The sequence below is a fragment of the Helicoverpa zea genome, chromosome 4 (genome assembly GCF_022581195.2).
Source record: "Helicoverpa zea isolate HzStark_Cry1AcR chromosome 4, ilHelZeax1.1, whole genome shotgun sequence".
In the NCBI taxonomy this organism is placed as follows: Eukaryota; Metazoa; Arthropoda; class Insecta; order Lepidoptera; family Noctuidae; genus Helicoverpa; species Helicoverpa zea.
Genome location: NC_061455.1, coordinates 13,044,652 through 13,059,800, shown reverse-complemented (window position 1 = coordinate 13,059,800; position 15,149 = coordinate 13,044,652). Strand labels below are relative to the sequence as shown.

At 34.3% G+C, this 15,149-nt stretch overlaps 1 protein-coding gene across 1 annotated transcript in view; it reads right to left on the bottom strand.

Annotated features, from left to right (window-relative positions):
• The window catches only part of LOC124629820 (ATP-binding cassette subfamily G member 4), a 34,814-nt gene extending 24,905 nt beyond the window's left edge, over positions 1-9,909 (bottom strand). The window contains exon 1 of the mRNA XM_047163391.1: positions 9,709-9,909. The gene's annotated coding sequence lies outside the window, so the exon portion shown is untranslated. The remainder of the gene's footprint in view (positions 1-9,708) is intronic.
• Positions 9,910-15,149: the final 5,240 nt, after the last annotated feature.

Here is a 15,149-nt window from a genome sequence, read left to right as displayed (position 1 = left end):
CTATTTAATAACGTAGGTGACATAACAAGAACTAAGGAACAACACACAAGCAGCGTAGGCGTTATGGTTTCATAAAGTCAAATTGCAAAACGTGGTTTCCTTAGAGACTTTACTGTTGCGTATAACTATGCAAAACAAAGCAATAACATAAAGTGAAAATCGAAGATAAAAGAATTAAAACAATAAACGACAATGGCCATATTGGAAACATGGAAACAAGACATTTTCAATACGCAGACAAGAAACTAAGTTCAATTAAGAAAATACATAAAAAATCAGTGGAAACTAGTTTTATAAGGAAAAGCGTAGGTAAGGTCAGAGAGTAGAAAGGCACGGATAGAAATTTCCATAACTGGGAAGATTGGATATCTGGCTCGGAAGTAAATCAAGAATCAGGTTTGTGTTTAGTTACAGAGAGTAGATCTTACGAAATAGGATAATAAGTAAATATTGGTATCATTTATTTTAAAAATTAATGTTAAGAATTTATAAAGATAGCTTGACGTTTAGGACATACGATTAAGGTTGCATATACAATATCAGCCCATTTCTGCTTGTGTGTTAGTCCTAACAATATTTTCTTACTCAGATTTTACATTTCAAGGTTCCGCTGATTTTTTCAACATAAACACAACAGTTAAAGAAGTGGTATTCTTTCAGTACTCCTCTACATTTTAAAATCCCAGCAGAATCGTATTCTTCAAGACTCCTCTTACTCTCATCTATATGTAAATCAATCACAGTATCCAATCTTGGAAGTTTGTTGAGCAGAGCAAACTAGTTCTTCATAGAAGATTCAGTCTTTCGCCTTTTGTTAGATTTTACTCATATATAACTTCATCACGGTCAACCTTCAGAGTTTCTACCAATAGTATTTCAGTATTTTCAAAATTAACAAATGTTTGATTCTTTTGAATATAATCAATAGAAATGCAATCTTTCTTAAAATTATTTGCTTAATACTCAATTTCAGTTTTTCTTTACTCTTAGATAAATCTTGTAAATCTAACTACCTGATATCTCTTTATTCGTTGGAGGAAGCGATAATTTTACCATCGGCAAGGAAGTTTCCGGCTAAGCCAAGGCCCCGTCTACTAGGTTTCTCATAAATATTATGGCGTTAACATCTGACACCAAGCTTAGCCCGCTTTGAGGATTTATATTCCCTTTTATATATTGTTTATTTAATGGAAAATTGTGTTTACTGTATCTTGGATGGATGAAATGAATTCTTGTACTCTAAAGATATTTATCTATTCATAGATAATAACGATCAAAGAAATGTTTAAAAGTCATATTTTAATAATAACGCTTATTACATTTCGATGAATCTTGGCAAAACACGTAAAAGCACGAGATGACTAATAATTTCTAATCACACAAAAGCAACAAACAACTTTTTTCCTGTTTCAATCCTTGAATATATCACAGTCAATATAACTGCTGTCAACAACTGTACTCAAGATAACAGAACACCAAATTATTTGCAGCGCATCAAAAACAGATTTATTACAACATTGTTGTCCTTATCTGTACAATCTCTGCTATCTATACCCGAATATACCTTAACAATATCTTTGATTTTATGGGCAATAAATATTTTATAATCGGGTTCCACTGATTCGATACTCGGTCGGCTAAAGACGTCATACCAATTTATCAATGATAGTTGAATATTAATGTGAGGAACGTCACGAGTTTGCAGAAAAAAGTAATGGAAAAAATACAAATGTAATTATATACAAATAATATATACAAATAATATATACAAATAATATTATAGGAAAAGTTAACGATATTGTTGAACAAGTTAATAATGCTGATGATGATGATGCACAAAAAAAACATTTCTAATCCGAAACCAACACTACTGAAAACGATAGCTGAACAAGATTGCAATACTTTATTAGGAGATAACAAGAGATAAAGAAACAAGTTCAGTAGTTTAACATAAGGATACAAAGTAATTGAAACGATAAGATAACGAAATAGTTAACAGTGTTACTGAACTTAGCAATGAACGGATTAGAGAGATAGACAAGTTTACAGTCAAAGAAAACGAGATGAGTTCAACGAAATAATGACGCATTTAAATCTTCTTTGTTTTAGAGTGATTCAATTAAACTACGCAACAGTGTTTGAGAGACAAGAAAAAGTGGCTAACATAGTATTTGTCTTGATAGTCACTGTTTTTAACTCGCAAATGATTCTAGTGAAATTAAGAAAGAGACGTGTTGTTCAACTTTTGAACAAAAAAAATCTGTAGGTAAAACAGCTCATAGGTACCGAATCTAAATTAAATAATTCATGTGAACTCCTAAGTGAAAGAAGCAAATGAAAATATTTGAAATACTAATTTATAAAAATAATTATCAAATGACGCAAGTAACAATTCCGATGGAAATTCCACAACATAAGTAAGTTGTCGGTATTTAAATGCTTAGAACTCACATGGTCTTACAGAGGTATGTTTTAATTGGCGCTAGGCACGATCCCCTTATTTAGAAGGGTCCCAACCTTGGCAAGAATGGTGTTTAATATGTTGGAACAAACTTGCTGAGTAAATAAAATAGGCTATATAGTATTTTAGAGGTGCCTTTGTAAAACGTTGTCTTTCTTGAATTTCTTTGGAAATGGCAAATAGCCTTCATGAAATATAAGTGATAGACGCTGAAAATAACTGTGACACTACAGCAGTTGAACTGAAATAAGGTGCTATTAATAGAGCATTGGTAGGAGTATCGTTGTATAAAAGTAGGCAGGTATCATTCAAAGTTAGAAAAATATAATAAGAATCGACTTACAAAACCAAGTTTCACTAACAATTTGTTTATTTGCTGAATATGGAACAATTGTAGCTTAAGGTGTAATTTGAGAGATTAAAGAGATTTACTTATGGTAAATCAGACAATGCGATGAAGATAATCGAAAGCCGGTACAATTTACCTCTGCAGGTTAGAATTTAGGTGAATATTACTTGTAAATAGGTTAGGCTAGGCAGCATAACGACTTAGCCCATAGCTTAGGCACAGTTTACGCCGCGGTGTTTTAACCACGTTGCCATGCCAACTAGTTTATAGCCTGAATAATGAACAGATTTGATTTATTGTTGCCATCATGAAAACCCATATTACATAAGGCTGGTTAAATTCTCAGGATTTATGCTCGTATAATTATCACAAACTTTACTCATACAACTAATATGATAAAGTATGAGTTTATTAAAACTGAAGACCACGCCTCGCCTACCTTCAACATGAATTGTGAATGTAGAAGATACGTTCTAAAACAATGATTTTAGAGATTTCATAGAGATTGGCGTTCATAAGTTGTGATATTTGGAATATCTATAGCGTCGGTTTAAAGTGAAGAAATTCATAATGAGCACATAACATGATACTTCGACAAGATCTATCAGATTTGTATTTAATTACAAATTGATAATCGTGTAAACGGAAGTCTAATGCAATAACAAAACATCAAATGAGATGGTCACATTAAGACAGACGCTGTACCACAAATCATAAAACCTTTCACTTTCTTCGAGAACAGTGATTAACTCCAGCAAGTTTACGCAATAATTCTCATTGTTCCTGACGTAATAAAACAGTTTATACTGAAGTTGCTGAAACAATGTAGACGATCGATATGCCGTTGACTGTTTCAGTACACGCTAGGTTTACACGCAAATTCTCCTGTAAAAATTCTGACCTTCGTTCGAGTTCTAAAAGCTAGAAATACATCAGATTACCGGTTCAAGCTTATTCGAAGCACATTCACTGAAGTAGTAACAAGATTATTGATAAGAGCTAAACAAGAATTCATAAATGCTAATACAACTTCGTAGTTCTTTAGTGAAAAAAAAATGCAATGAAGAAAATGAATGCTATAAACAAGAGTATAAAGATGATAATAATGGTTTAGGGAATACAGACATTGAATTGGAAGTTCAGGTTGGAACGTCCAAGAATAATATAATATAGTAGCTGACTCAAAAATAACTATAATCCTACCCTACAACATCTCAGCTCCGAATAAGATTACTTTTTTCATTTACTCCAAGACTTTCTAGTTTTTAGTTATTTCTGTGTTGCCTTGAACATGAATTCGTGTAGCTATAGTTTCGTCGTCTACATTCGCTTTATGATTTCAAGTGGAACGAACAAATTGTCCTACTTGTGTCAAACAGACTCGTGACAATCAATTTCATTTAGTTGGTCTAAATGGTTCTGATTATTGGACCTATTGCCGCTTACTTTAAATATTTTGCTCTATTGTGGGTTCTAGGTGGTCAATAGGCTGCATTTTCTGTGTGATTATTGTGTCTGGCTTTCTTGTTATGTTTATTGTCATTGGAAATAAGTTCATCGTCCCCAAAACGTATGATCATATTCCGCTGCACGATTATAATTATGACGTACAGCGTCTGACTATTTTTATTTACATTCATCGTCGTTACAGAATGCAAGCCTTTTGTATTTCCCGTTTGTATTTATATTGTTAGCTTACACAGGATACTCAACAGCTCGTGGAACAAAGTTCATCAATAAATATCCAATCAGAAATCATTAGCATCCAAATCTCGTACATAAGTCATTAAGATATACATATCTTTCATAATATATTTTTTTCTATGTCTCAAGAGTGTATCAGATTACAAACCTGAAATATTAGACAACTATAAATGTATAAGAATTTCTAAGGACAACGTCCATAGTAATTATAAAGTCTTTTAATAAAGAGACCACTTCAAAGAGAAAACTAATCAGCTCATAATATTCTGTTCAGGAATTGTGAACGGAACCCCTAGCTGCGCTCGGTAACAAGCCTAGTTCATCGTGATTGATTACTTTACCAACTTCTGTTTCGTACCCCACTTGTGCGGAGTTGGGTCTCTCATCTTCAATGCGCTGCTAATGTTCCTACAACTCAAACCAGTTTACGTAACAGCATTTATCGGCTTCCTAACCCAGTTTAAGGGATTATAGGAACTGTTTCGGTAAGTTTGACCCTTATTATGTAACATTGTTATAATCATCTTCAGAGTCAGACATGAGAAATTGTGCTATTATGGAACCGTGCCAAGTTCTCAAGGTAATTTAGGTGCATTGTACTATGAATATTTGAGTGCGTATAGTTTGTCTGTTGTGACACCTGAGCATGCATAATAAATGCTCACATTTTTATCTCCAAAAGGCCAGCTTACAATATGAATTCCTTTGATGGCAGCAAATACTTTTATACTATACCTAAATTAAATTGTAAGTCGTTCAAATAGTAGTTTATTATGTCATCAACTTTAAAATCTCATCACAATGATGAGCGATTTCATTAAAAAGAGGTCTTAAAAGTTTCTCGTCGACGCGAATGGCAGAATGCCCAAAAGTTGTGCACCATTGTTAGCTCAGCTTTAGCTTACCCGAATGAAGAAAAGAGACCTATACATTAAAGTCTAGTTAGCAGCCGTGCCACTCCAATTTAGACCTTGATGGAACGAGTTAAAGATACATTTAGGTACATAGGTACCTACAGTTGAATGTCAGGCAGCCGTCGCGGGAGATGCAACATTCTATTTCTTCTGAGTCTAGCGGCACTTTCAACTCTAAATCATCTTTAGACATTTAATATTTGGCATTTATGGCCAATACGTTTAGAAATCCACTTTATAGGAGAATATTTAATTGCGACACGAATTCATTAACGCCGTCGCCTCTTGTTAGATAACGTGAGGCATGGTAACCGTTGCTACTTAAGTACAAACAAAATTGATTTAAGATACTGTTAAGGGAGAAATAGTCGCCGAACCATTATTTAATTTGCATGAAGTAAAAGAAGAGATAACAACAAATTTTGTTGCAACCAAGAAGCATGTAAAGAGTATTATTTTCGGAACAGTTGGACGTAAAACATGCATACGCGAATGTATTGCATGCGGTAACATGTTATGTTCCACAATTACGATCAGGCAGTTACGTGAGAGTTTTAGATCTGCGATAAAATCACATATCGATTCTCGGCACAACTCGGTTATTGTACAATGTGTACACGTTATTATAGCTCCAATATAGTTCCAAGAAATTTCATTGAAAGTCTTTCTTAGAAGAAGAGTATTAAAATCTGATAGAGTATTTTCTTTAATGCAAAAATCTAGTTTCAATGTAGATAGAATACGATGAATTTGAAACAATATGAGATAATGAGCAAACAACCGCAAATACGTACAAGTTTGTATATGAAAATTTAATTGAATCCCTGATCAAACATCAACAATATCAATATACTGGTCCTACTCTAAATACGAAATCCGATACATAAATTCTTGTGCCCAACCACTAAAGCCAACCAACCTGTGCCCAGGGTAGGTATGTAAAATAATCGGAAAACGTCCTTTATCGCGTAAACAAGTATCATTTGAGGTCAAGGGCGGTAAAGGGCGTGTTTTAGGGCCGGTGCTTTAGCCCTTGAAAGTAGATACCTACACTTTTACATGAGAGGGTCAATAAGCCGATGTTATTACTTTAGAGGAGATGAACCATAAGGTAAAGGATGTTGATACTATCTAATTTGGCGGAGTAACACGATTCCGCAAAAATTAAAGTTTCTGTTAGAACTTTATGTCTTCCTAGAGTAGTGAAACCTGTTACTAGCTTGCTGACTGGGTAATATTTTATACAGAGCCATAAAGTCTCGTTTATGACATTACTGATGAGATGCAGACTCCATCGAATAATGTGGTTTATACTCTAACTTCTTATCTATCTACAAGTTGGTGCATATACTGACATCCTACGATCATGGTTTTAGAAACCGTTAATTTTGTTTAACTCTCAGTTGTGTTTAATTACCGCAACTAATTGCAGTGTTAGCTAAGTGTCACTTGTTTCTGTACGAAGAAACTTTAAACCTCTCAAAATATCTTCAGTTGTTTTTAGTTGTCGTAAATAATAAATTATCTGATTTTTATTTGCGTAAACATTGGTTGTGTCCGATTCGTCTTTAGAGGTCTGATAAAAAGGGATTCTCCGAAATCCTGAGAGGTTTAACCGGTTTTACGATACAAAACATACTCTAGGGTATCTTTGCCTCAAACCTGATTACTAAGCCTAACTTCATGGTATCTTTTAGTCTTCATGATATTTTAAGTTACCGTAGGTTTGTTATTTATTTATCAAGAGCTTTATTTATCTTCCTGGAAGCATGATTATAAAATAATATTGGATTATTAACGATGATTTTCTTTTTAGCAGCAAAAATACCGTAAATTGACGTATCGGTGTGTTGGCAAAAACCTCGCTCCTATTACCCGAGCCTTAATGAGTAATATGTAGGTAAGATTTCTGTCCGGAGCAGAAAGATTAGGGGGAAATAGATGTAGTTTTTGCCTTCTTTTTTGATTAGATTTCATTAAAACACGTCTCAGATGAATATCAACTCAATATCTTGAATGCCAATGATGCTGAGTAAAACTTATAAAAATAATATTTACTTCATCATTCAGAGTTATTTGCTCCGGTTTACGTGGATTCTGGATGTTATCCAAAACTCTTAGTTTTCTCTCTTTGACCACTCTCACTCTTACTGGCAGCATCACTTTTGAAATACCTCGTAAATATTTGATGGGTGACCGTTTTTACAGTTCTTAGAAAGCCAATATGTTTTGCAGTTTTAAACTTTCCATTTTTGTTCAAGATAATTCATAGTCCAAGAGCTGGGATACAATTTAATCGCCCTATTTTGCAAAAATAATATTCTGTAAATGTGTTTTTAAACAGATAGTTTTGATATTTTTAACATCTATTAAAGTTGTCATACCGAAATTGGCTCAACTGTCTAGCTATGTAAGTAGCCGTTTCTTTGATATAATTGCTTTTACATTTACTTTGTAGCAGCGTCAGTAATAAACAATTGCCTTGGTGGCAATATTGTTATGCATTTACCGAAGTACCTTGTGAAGTCTAAGAGCTCTCTATTATGCATTTAACATCATTGATGCACTCAAAGGTAACTTAAGAGCCTGTGAATGAGAAACGTGAATTTTCACTCAATTGATTAATTATATTCGCAGGTGTGACCGCTGTTAATGCTTTTATCGTAATTAATTGAGTGACGTTTTAAATGAATACTTAAAGTTAATTGCAGTGTAGGCTTAATAATGGAGTAACGTATTCTTTTGTGTAATTTGATACTGTTCTTAATTTTTATTACTTTCGTTGGCATTTATGGCCTATACACGATTTATTACACGTGTATTTTTGTAATTGACTTTATTGAAAAATAGGGGTAATCTTTTGCTTTTGGACTCCGGTCTTTAGTTTATTAGAAAAGTTTTTAACGCCAAATGCTTATTAGAAACATGAAATTCCTTATTATGACTACCAATATATATTTATAATAATATGGTGGTTTGATGAATAATGACGATGTCACCAAAGGGCATTGTTAGACGCTCCCATTTTAACATATTTGGTGTAACAGAAACATTTCCCATAATGAGACGTCCCTTGTCATGGTGGTTAATACCATGACAATAAAAAGGAATCAATAGAACGCTTTATGCGTTCAAACGACTTTGAAGCGTATTTTGTTGAAGATAGAATATGAATTTGCTGGAATTATAGCTGTGTGACTTAAGACTTTTTTCTGAGGTTACTTAATAGGCATCTTTAGTCTAGCAGCCAAAAGCAGGAGATTCTGGATTCTGGAGATGGAGTCTCGACTAAGCCATGTGTTATTGATTTTTTGACGATCAGGGTTTGTGCCTACTTGATAACAATAGAATAACCTTTTAGATCCTATTGTTTGGAAAAGGTGATTGGCCTATTGTCAGGATTTCTTAATTGGATATCTACGTCTATCCTTTTGGGGAAACCAGACTTTGTAGTGAAAATAGGACTTGTGCAGTAACACTTTCTCCTTCCTTCCTCCGAGCCTTTTTCCCAAACTATGTTGGGGTCGGCTTCCACTTTAGCAGTTAACACTTTCTCCTATGTTTGAATTATTAGCCAAGAAACAAGAGGCAATAGGATAAGTTAGAACTTCTCGTGACTGAAGTCAAAGAAAGACCTCAATTTGAGACACAAAGCAAAAACAAATTTGAAGAGCACGACTTTAAATGTCCCTTAAAGTCAGTATTTTTTAACCTTCATCTGTTAATGTTATTTCATATGTAAGTGAGACAGAATAAACAGTTTCTGTACACTTGTTTTTATGTAGAAGAGATTTCTAGATTAGCATCTATTTGCTATGAGGTGTTTTATGTAGGTCAAAATGACAAAGAAATAAAACCGTAACATGAATGTTTTACTAGGTCTCAATTAGGTGCATTCGTTTTATAAAAAAAAAATGAAAAAAAAAAATACAATAATTCAGCTTTTATCCACATTACTCAAAAGCACGCTATATTCACTATACAGAAAATATGACATATTTTCCTATACTTTTCTACATTAAGTTATCTGCAGTTCAATTTGCATTCGTTTTATTGCGACTATTAAACGCAGGCTTCGAAACAAAACAAAACATTACTGTAAATTTCTTTCACACGAATGGCGTTGACACGAATTTTATACGCTTAAGTGAACGAAGCTATAATTCATAAAGCAAATAATAAATTTAAAAAATTCTAATTAAATTACATGAGCTACGAATATATTCTACCATTCAAGTTCTACAAAATATTCGACAACAATAAATAAACTTCATTCTCACCAGATTCTCAATATGGCTATCCAAATCCAGGGATCATAAACAATCTTCTGTCACAATATGCACACGCCTGTCCCACACATTTAAAAAAAATCAAATAAAATCAAACGAAATGTCTACGCACTACAAAGGGTCTGTTAATATTTTATTGTTGTGGGCAGCTCGCGAGACGCGGGCTCTCGGACCAAGCGCTCATGTGCTACTGATCCTACTGATTCACCACGACAACGAACTCAACACGGCGCTCCGACTGTACGTACTAAATGTACTTGTGTGGCCCTGGCACCGAACAAAGACGATGCTAGCCGAAACTCTACAGCTGTTTAATGTTTGTGAACCCGACACATTGCCAATCGATTGTCAATTCTGTGTTCTTGTGATGTAATGCGAACATTTTTAAGTCTAAACTTTCCTATCTCAACCACAACTTCATTCTACTCAATTTTAACCTAAACTATCTTTTTTTCACTAAGAAAAATATTTGTGAAATGTCATTCAATTCTATATAATTTCTATCCGTAATCGATAAGACAAACGTAGGAAGTGGCATTAACACAAACGTAAAAATTCAAATCAATTCGCGAAGCTGATTACGTTTCAATTTATCGTTGGCAGCCAGTACGTTTTGGTTACATCAGCGCGAGTGCGAATCGAGTACACCACGCACTGGCTCGGGCGAGTGCAAACTCGGTGCGAGTGTACCGGCGGCGAGTGAGAGGGAAGAGTAGCTGGTGCTCTTTCTAACATCGATTTCGGTCATTGTGCCCTTCCCTTTCTGCCGCAATGAGTCTCTCTCTGGCGGACCGGCCACGCACTGCGGATGTAGCTAGTCGGGAAATAACTGCCCTATTTTAGGATTAAGTTTTGAATGCATTCTCTAAACATGGTTATTAATATTATTCTAGTAGTACCGAAGCTTCAATGAAATTGCGAATTTAAACTCAATTTTATTCTTTTTGCATAAAAATCGATTTTACCTGTCTCTGTCTGAGTAACTCGAGATTTGTAGTTTTATTTCAACGTGACAATAATGTTCGCATTTAAAATGCTTCTTTTGTATGCAGCGGGTGCAGTTTGCCAATTATAAAGGAGAGAGTGTTTCTTGTGATTTAACTTTGACTTTGAATTCTTTTGCTATTTCTTTTTCAAATCGCTTTTTTTTTATCTCATTAAATCTTACGGTTTGCACTTCATAGCCACATTTAAGAACGAATACATATATTTTGTATTTAATAAGATTGTCCCTAATAACATATTTAATCATAAAGTAAACTTTAAAATAAATAATGATGTTAACACAAAAAAATGTGGGTCGAGCTCCTAAACTAGAACAACAGTAAAGTTTGACGTTAACAAGATTATTATAGGTATAAACAATAACTGACGTTTTGTCATGAATGATAAAATTATTTTTGACATGAAGATGATACATCTTCATAATCCTTTCCTCATTGCGTTTAATAATAATATTATTTACCTATAGACAATTTTCTGACACAGTCAAATTATTTATTTTCCCATTTTCAAGAATAATAAGGTTTCAAATCATTTTTTTTCCAGGGCCCCAAAATGCTGGAAGGACTCCAGAAGGAACATGGGTGAGTTTTAGAGCAAAAATTATCACCCATACCTACAGCCCATGCCATTTGGAGACGAACAGAAGAAGGTTGTCTTAAAACTGACATTATAAAAGAAAAAAGAACATTTTAAAAAACAAAACGAGTTTAAAACCAATTTTTGTGTATGCGTTGCTCGTCGTTCTAAACTACTTAGGAATTCTTTTAGCACCACCTACATGGATGGCCTGAAATGCCCTCTAATGGTGTGCCTTCAAAATGTCATTTTATTGGACTAAGTCAATAAGTTAGACCAAGTTAAACTTTTAAGAAAATAGAAAATAATTTAAACTTAAAGAAACTGATAAAATAAATTAAAAACTGATAAAATGAAAAAAAACTCCATGACCTATCAGTTAAGTAGATATTTTCTTAAGTCTTTGTCTTACTTTTCTTAAAGTACAAGATTTAGCCGTACCTATCTACGTTTACAGAACTCATAAGCCCTTGTATCAGAGTTTATTCCAATTAGGAAACCTGGACCAAAATTTTCTTCATATCATCTGGCTATCCGGTATATATTTTAGTCTTTTTTATAGAATACACGTGGAAACTTTTTTCTACAGTAGCAAATAGGTTTGAACAGTTAATTGGACCCTACAATCTAATATCGCCGATCAGCGAACTGTGTTATGATATTACACCTCCGTCCCACGCCTCGGGGATCAGAGGAAGCCGCATAACATGTGCTCTGTGGTGGTTTAGTTACCAACCAATTTTTATCTGTAATGATACTATAAGCAAGAGATCGTTTGTTCGAAAGAATTGATCTCAAAAAGTTTCAGTTCTTGATGGTCCATATATTGAAGAAGGGTTCAGCTTGTGAAAGCTAGTTAATAAAATATTTCAATAGGTGATAAGCAATAGGTAAATCTAGAATAAAAATAAAAAGATATCTATGATTTCAGGATGCTATCGAAACTGAATGATTGATTTTAAAAAAAAAGATCCACACATACAAATTCATAATTACTAAATCCTGAAAATGAACGAACTCTAGTCAAATACTTATTTACAAAACAATATGGCCGTTCATTCTCACAACACCAATCAATTCAGTATAATCAAATTGCTAGTATACTATTTCAATAATTCCACATTTAGATTTATTCAGCCACATTGTTTAGACTGAAATGTCGTAGGCGAACTAAATATAAACCTCGTATTATTGGCTAGCACGTGAAATAAATACCAACTTAGCAATGCAAAATCTATTTATAAAACTATTTATTTTAATGCTAATCAAACAAATGGCAATTAACAAGTAATTGCTAAGGTAACTTAGGTATATTGTAACAATTAGATACTACAGAATAACTAATTAGACCTAAGTGGAAAACTGAGTTTGTTATTTAGTCTTCTACGGCTAAATGGCTGAACCGATATGCAATTTGGGATGGAAATAAGTGGTAGAATTGAGAATACTTTTTACCTAGGTGCAAAACGTAGTTTCATCTGGAGCCCAGCGAACTGACGGGCGAAATCTAGTACTAAATAATATACATAGTTTTGTATTATTACGTAATTTTTTAAAAGTGTTTGTCATTGTATCTTGCTAGGTAAGTTTTTTTTTAATAGAGTGCTGCCATTGTAGATATTACATACTCGAAGTTTCTGTTTCTGACTGTCATGAGATGACTCGGAAAAAAAACGTAAGGTCATAGTACAGCTAGGAAGGAAACGCTTATTCGTAACCATACAAATAATTAGCAACCGTTCTTCATATACATAACAACATGTTTGGATGGCAGAATGTTCGGCAGTCATCACGAATAGTCAGAAGCCAGAAAGTCTGATAGCCAGTCTTATCAAGGGGTTCCGGGAGATCAAATAGACAGTCGCTTCATGTTAACACTGGTTCTCAGCTGAATCTGCGCAGACTGCCTACTTCAACATACCTGGGAATGGGAAAAGATTACTATATAAAAGTCAGATATTTTTCCTCACGTGATTATTTCCACATATTAAGTTCAACGCAAGCCTAATATGAAAACCGATATCACATTATACATATACCCATCCCTCGAATAGAATATACAATCTTAAACATTTTTCATCACTTGACTTACAAGACAGACTATATCATAATCTCTAAGTAAAAAGACTTACAATATAATACCTCTAGTGCAAAAGGTTAGCATTATATCTAGGCTCCTGACTAAGTCTGTTCCCGACCTAGATCCAGCCAGTTAAAGCTGGTGATTAGGAAATGTAATTACTTTTAGCATTTAGCTATTACATAGTTTGTTGCGATTCCTGACGTCACTCGCCATGTGGGTGCGAGCTAATGTTTGTTATTTACGTCAATAGGTGTTATTCTATGTTTATTGACTTGAAAAGTTTGTAGTTTGTTTATGTTATTCTATAATACTGGGTAAACGTAAAGAGACTGAAGCTTAGAGAATTTAATCAGCCTTAATTGCCTTGAGCACAAATCTCTATACGAAAAAGTATAATAATTTATGAAAGGGGGCGAGGCAACGCAATAATAAAAAGGGATGTCTCACTCATGAATTTTCGATCATATCTTTACGCAGGCACCTGACAAAAACCAGTAAGTATTTTATGCATACGAGTTTGCATGCACGAAAGTACTACTTTAGTACTAATTTCCGCAAACCTTTAAGCAGAGGAAAATGCACGGCAATTGGGTCTCCGATAAATTACAGACTCTAAGATCTGAAATGACCATAGATAAAAAGTTAAGAAGATAATATTACCCACATCTTCCTACCGTATATCAGTCAAGAAGGACGGGGGATCGATGAAGGTTAAGTCGTACCCAGCATGTCGATTCTATAAAATATCACAACTCACTTCGACATCACTCTCACTTCGACTTCGATCTAAAGGTAGAATTCCGTGGACGCGACAATAGTCAACCTTTGAAAATGTATGGCACCGTTGTCGAGGCCCGTGACAGTCGCGCGCGGCCGACGAATTTCGTAAGCTGCTCGCGGCATTGTCAAAAATTTAATTCTGGTTTTACTAAAATTCTATAGATGTTATTAAGCGCTAGACCATGTTGAGAAGCGTACGGCCGCGAGCGGCTCACGAAATTCGTCGTCCGCGCGCGACTGTCGCAGCCCTCGGCAGCGGTGCCATACATTTTCATAGGTTGACTTTTGTCGCGCGCGGCTGCGACAATCGCGACCCACGGAATTCTACCTTAAAGTTTCGTGATTGACATTGTCAAACTACACTAGCGCTTCACTATCGAGCGTGTTGACAAGTTGAACTAAATCAAAGTCGAGATTTTGACAGATTTGTCAAAATCTGTCTATCTATAGGGGAGGTAGGGGAGAGATGGGCAGTTGGGAGACATGATCAAATCAGAATAAAAGGGGGGTCCTTTTATTCTGATTTCTGATCATAGTTTTGTTTTTTTTTAATTGGGTAGTTTACGTTACCGACTGGTAACGGTGTTCATCCATAGACTATCTGTCATTTCTGTGAGTTGTCAAGAACAAACACTCGTAAAAGTACTTAAATATTTTGTTGCGGTTTCGGATCGTTATAAAGAGAAAACTAATGAAAGGTATGTGTATTTTCTATTATTAATTATTGATTGTCAAAATCTCCAGTTACAATTATAGTAAGTCGATGCAATCCACACCTATTATACCTTTAGAAGAGAGTACTACAGCAATAGTTAATGGGCCCCACGTTTTTATTTTAGTCTAATATGACCGGGACCACCTACGTAGGTTGACAGGTAAGTAACTATTTTTTATTTTCTAGTTTTCAGTGCACATAAGATAAAACCGTTTAACTTAAAAGTTTTTTTACCGATTTTTTTTTCATAAACTAAGTCAAAAGTGTCCAATG